The sequence below is a fragment of the Dermacentor albipictus genome, chromosome 5 (assembly GCF_038994185.2).
Source record: "Dermacentor albipictus isolate Rhodes 1998 colony chromosome 5, USDA_Dalb.pri_finalv2, whole genome shotgun sequence".
In the NCBI taxonomy this organism is placed as follows: domain Eukaryota; kingdom Metazoa; phylum Arthropoda; class Arachnida; order Ixodida; family Ixodidae; genus Dermacentor; species Dermacentor albipictus.
The window spans coordinates 43,321,670-43,327,374 of NC_091825.1; the positions used below are offsets into that span (position 1 = coordinate 43,321,670).

Consider the following 5,705-nt stretch of genomic DNA (forward strand, 5'->3'; position numbering starts at 1 on the left):
GTGGAACGAATGTCTGGGCGTAACTTTGCAGGGCCGAAACTTGTTCTTTCCAATAGTGTGCGCTTAATTTATATGCGTCTAGTGGCACGCCGAGATACTTTGGCGGGACACCGGTCCAATTAACGCCTGCAAACTGTTCTGGTGTATAGCACCATGAATCAAACCATAAGCCTAAGCTTTTTGCGGAGTTCATTTGTGCTCCTGATACGCTGCCAAATTCCTCTATTTTTGGTACTACCTAATCAACACTGGACTTATCCGTGCAGAAGAACGCTAAATCATCTGCATAAGCTAAGACATTTACTTCATTACCCAGTATATTGAAGCCATGGATGAAACTCGACTGAATTACGCTTAAGCATAGCGGTTCCACATAAAGGGCGAATAGTAATGAGGACATAGGGCATCCTTGTTTTACCGAAGAGAAAATGAAAACGGGTTTAGAGAGTTGGCCATTATTATCTAAACGACTAGTACAACACGTATAGCAAAGCTTAACGCCTTTAAGCACAACGGAGCCAACATTGGCATGCTCCAGAAGTGTAAATAAATAGGAGTGACTGACACGATCAAAAGCTTCAGCAAGGTCTACCTGGAGCATTGCAAGCTGCTCAGTAGAACCGTAACAGTATTGAAGGAGAGTACGGGCGATATGCATGTTGGTTTGAATGGATCGGCCCCTAATTCCACACGTCTGATGGGAACCAACTAAGCCACGGCGCCGTCGAAGAGTGGCGTTTTGCGCGTTCAATGCAATCGCCGGTATTATATAATTTGAACGATGAAAAATGGCGAAAGAAACGAATTGAGGCACCGGTGAGATTCGAACTCACGATCTCCTGTTTACTAGACAGGCGCTTTAACCAACTAAGCCACGGCGCCTCTTTTTTGTTTATTCCCAGTCCTCGACATAACAAAAATTCCTTAAAAGAGATGCAAAAAGACAAAACAAAACAGGAATGAATACAAAAATTCAACAATATACAGTACTATACACATGCGTTGCCGTCGGCTACTATGGAATGACGTTGTCTTATTAAAATCCTTCAGCTTTCTTTGAATGTCAATGCTACTCGCGGGTGGACCCTCCCTACGTGTCTCGCTGGGTAAATGCCTTGACATTACGATCTGCAGTGAAGTTTCCAACTTTTTTGCACCACACGCATGCCTCATACTATGGCACACAGACATTCCGGTGTGTTATAGTCCTCAGACACCCATCTCGAGCCTCAAATAGCAAGTAACTTACCCTTTGTAATATCACCCATACTTTTCCTCCTCATTTATTTTTGACGTCTTCTGTGAATTTCAGTGCAATTCCTTGTTTCCTTGCCTTCGATCTAACTTACAGTCCTTCTGATTCTCTCACTTATTCTAATGTCTGCCGATTGTCCATCCGACTTTTCAGTTGTCGTGTGCTTGGTTGCCAACTTTCTTGACACCATCCATTCTCTGTCCACGCTTTTGAGGTAGACGTGCTTTCGCACTTCATCCGGCCATTTCTTTTCATCCGTGCTCATTAGACATTCCTCAAAACTTCTCTAGTTCTGTGCTTCAATGATTAAAAAAAACGCCACCCATATCACCTTGCACTGCCTCATTTATCGTTTCATCTTGGGAACCTTATGGCCATTCTATTGCCCGTGCGAAATTTCCCATTTCCAGCGCACAATTTCACTTCCGAAAGTTTGCGTTTGCACCATTCCATTTTGTAAAAATTCCTTTTTTAAACGTATTTGTGCTCGGTAACCTCTGTCAGGTAGCTTTAAGGAAAAGCTCTAGGGTAAAACTAAAATGGTTCTCTTTCAAGTTACTTTCATAAAAAAAATATTTTTGGCTTTACCTCCCATTTTCCGAACTTGGCAGCATATGTATGCTTAGAACTTTAGTATTCAGCAAAACTTGATCAACCAGACGTGAAATTTCTTTAAACAGCAAGCAGTCATCTCCGAAATTTATCATATGAACCTGTTCATCAATTACCCAGATAGTTAGTGAGTCAAATTATCTAGCGACTGGTAATTCTTACCTGTCCTGCTTTCTTTCTATCTTTCTTTCTTACTTCGTTTGCTCTTCCATTACAGTTCTCTTCAGTTTATATAGATAAGTTCACTTTTATATACCTTCGCCTTAGTGGAAGTATCATTGCATAATATATACAAGTACGTGCCCTCACATATTTCCTTCCGATATTAGTTTTAATTGTTTATCTAGTTTTTGTATTGACTACCTTGGAGAAGTGTTCGGTGTGATTACATTGGGTGAATAATGATATTGCTTGTTCGATCCTTTTTCTATGTTTTGAATAACACTTCTTTTAGGTTTAGATAATTGTAGTTCCCCTTACCCAATGCCTTCCTAAATGCAAGTAAGGTATTAATAAAAACTTTAAAAAATTAAGAAGGAACAAGTCAATCCAAGTTGACAGTAGGTGAGATTGATGGAAGACAAGGTCTTCTGGGTCTTCGGACGCAATGGCCCAGCGCGCTGCGTACCGCTGCCACGTTGGCACAGTCAGGCCATGCCCGAGCGCCGCATCGTTGGCCCCCTGGACAGCCCATAATTGCGCCCCAGCATCGGGGCTCTTCATAGCGGAAAACCACTGGTCCTCATTGATTTGTTCCGTGCCTCGCACCGAGGTGCAGCGCCAGAGCATATGGTCTAGGCTAGCAAAGTTGCTGTCTCGAAGAAGTACCTAAATAGATGTGTCACTATCGCAGATCCAATAGAAATGTGCGCCTAGAACGCTTCCTGGCCTATTCGAAACACCCTTATGAAGAGTGAACGTTTAATATGTAACTGAATTGTGCCACAGGTACGAGGTAATAGCGATGCTGCTGCCTCTACTTTCTTGTGTATCTGTCTCATTGTCATTCCCTTCATAAAACCTATTGATTTCCAATAGCCTGTAAAACCTAAAGTAGCCTTCTATAGGAGACAACATGGTATTGCTTCATTAGGCGCGGAAATGAAACTGACATATTTACAACGCCAGACAGATCATGACTTTGCGGAGTGCCGCTCAAGCAAGCTGCAGCTTCCACTCTTTTCTTTCTTTCAAAAGAGTGGTTTGTTTTCAGTGCCAAAACCGCCATTGGTAATCCCGGTCACATTCACATTGTGAAAAATAAAGCGAATTTATCTTGCGGCCTACAGGAATGCAGGCGCAAGTAAAATGCTGTGCAGAAAGCAAATGCGCATGACAAAATATAAAAGGTAGGCACAGTAAGGCACCGGTGAGATTCGAACTCACGATCTCCTGTTTACTAGACAGGCGCTTTAACCAACTAAGCCACGGCGCCGACGATTCGCAGCGATGCCCCTGTTTCAGTGACTGGCATAATTGAGTAAGAGATTATTGGCGTAATCCCCCAACTGGCCTTGTATGAGCGTCACGTAGCGCTGTGGAGCACTCAGAAAACCCGTTTGGTACATGTATATTGTCATGCAATGCCGACCATCACACCGGCACCTTTTCTTCAAGGAAGTAGGCATCGATCCCTGCCTGGAATTCAGATAATGTTTCTTAATGCGACAGCCGTTATATGCTTTAAAATTCTATTTGCCTTGTATCTTCCTTTTTTCTGTCCGTCCGTCCATAAATGTCATTCCGCTGAGAAATGTAGTCATGGCTGACACCTATTGAATAGTTTCGACAATGTCAGGCCACCTGGTCAGGTTCGTGTGCCGCGCAGGGGTGGGTGTACGTGTGAATTCCTGTATATATATTTGTGCGTGTGTGTGTGTGTGGGTGAGAGAGTGTGTGTGTATGTGTTACTTTTCATCTTGCTTACCTTTATTTATCTAGAAAAGGCGTGTGACAAAACATTAAGGTTTGGTATTTTATGGGACTTAGCGGATTTAGGAATCCGCGGTACAATGCGTAAATTTCTAGCCGATTTCATGTCCGACCGAACAGGCCAAGGCGTTCAGTAACGGTATGGTCCCGCGTATTTATTCAGGAAAACGGTGTGTCTTATGTATGCGTATTAAGCACAACATTGTTTGTATTGAAAATGAACTCGATCAATGATGTAATTCCATCCTCCATAATGCATTCATAACATGTGGATGATCTACAAATTGCGTGGCGTGCATCGAACATGGCACCCTGCGAACGGGAAATTCACATTACATTAAACAAACTAAAGCAGTGGGGATCTGAAAATGGCTTTCGCTTCTCAAGTGAAAAAAAACAAACAAACAAACATTAGGGTTGTCTTTATACGAATAAGAAGCCTACAGTCAGGTCCCATCCTTAAGCAATAGGAAGCCACACTATCAGTAAAAGAAGTTTCTTGCTGTACTGCTTGGTAAAAAGTTGAACTTTCTCGCACACATAAATAGTACTAAAACGAAAGCTAAGAATGCACTTAACATCCTTAAAATCCTCTCCCGGAAACGCTGGGGCTCTGACCATAAATGCCTGCTGCACATCTACCGCACATTAGTATGTCGCATATTAGGCTGTGGCGCTCATATATGGTTCCGCAAGACAGTCTTACATCAGTCGACTTGATTCAGTTCATGACCTCCGCCTACGACTGGCAAGTGGTGTTTATAGAACATCACTTGTCCAGCGTTTATACGTCGACTGCAATGAGCGTCCGATTACAACAGCGGAGAGTCCTACTAACTCTTTCCTACATACTCAAACTCCGCTCCTTACCACAACACATATGCTACAACATCGTCATACAGTGCAGCTCACGCTTACATAATGGAAATAAACCAAACATGATTAGGCTGCTTATCCTGCGATACGACGAATACTGTCGGGATTATCACATTCCTCCGAAAGTCTTCCAGGTTGCCAGAAAGCCAAAAGGTTTGCCCCCATGGTGTCATTTCACACCGTCATGTGACATGACAACAACACATTTAAAGAAAAGAGACACACCACGTGAACACATTATATAAGAACTCCGCGCTCTTCAAGACAAGTATAGAAATTACATGGACTGTTATACTGTCTGCTCTAAAACGAAAAAAAACAGGTATGTGTGGGGGCCTTAACAGAAAATTGGGAAACAAGTATTCGACTGCCTCAGCATGCCTCTGTCTGCACAGCCGAAGTATACGCCATATGGACGGTAGTTCAAATAACTAGCGGTGACAAACTTGAAAACATTGTCATATACACAGATTCATTAAGCCTACTTAAGGCTATACACATGAAATCCCAATGCGAACCACTGTTAGGGGATATCTTAAACGCATTATCGTCAAACAAATACGGCAGGCCAATTAGTTTTTTTGGGTACCAAGCCATGTTGGGATACGGCGTAAAGAAGCGGCGGATAGAGGCGCATTAATAGATGCATACAAAAACATTAAAAATACAGCACTTTTAAATAAAGACAATATCAATGCGATTCGGAAGGCGTTCACGTCAAAATGGCAACACGATTGGGACCATTGCTTCAGCAACAAGGTACATCTTCTTAAACCTGTAATTGGCGAGTGGAAATCATGCAGTCACCAGCAACGTTTCTACGAGGTGCTCTTGTGTCGACTTCGAATTGGACACACACATCTTACGCACAATTTCCTCCATCGAAAAGAAAACCTGCCAACTTGTGAACAATGCCATGAGCCACCTACAGTCATACGCATCCTAATAACATGTCCACACAACGACACACAGAGACGAAGATTTTAAACAACCTGTATAATTTACATATACCATCACACCCTGCGCTATT

General features: G+C 42.6%; 2 non-coding genes across 2 annotated transcripts; both read right to left on the minus strand.

Moving 5' to 3' along the window:
* Positions 1 to 808: 808 nt before the first annotated feature.
* Positions 809 to 882, minus strand: TRNAT-AGU (transfer RNA threonine (anticodon AGU)). Its single transcript has one exon. It is a non-coding gene; the product is annotated as a tRNA-Thr (tRNA).
* Positions 883 to 3,228: 2,346 nt separating this feature from the next.
* Positions 3,229 to 3,302, minus strand: TRNAT-AGU (transfer RNA threonine (anticodon AGU)). Its single transcript has one exon. It is a non-coding gene; the product is annotated as a tRNA-Thr (tRNA).
* Between the last annotated feature and the right edge of the window lie 2,403 nt (positions 3,303 to 5,705).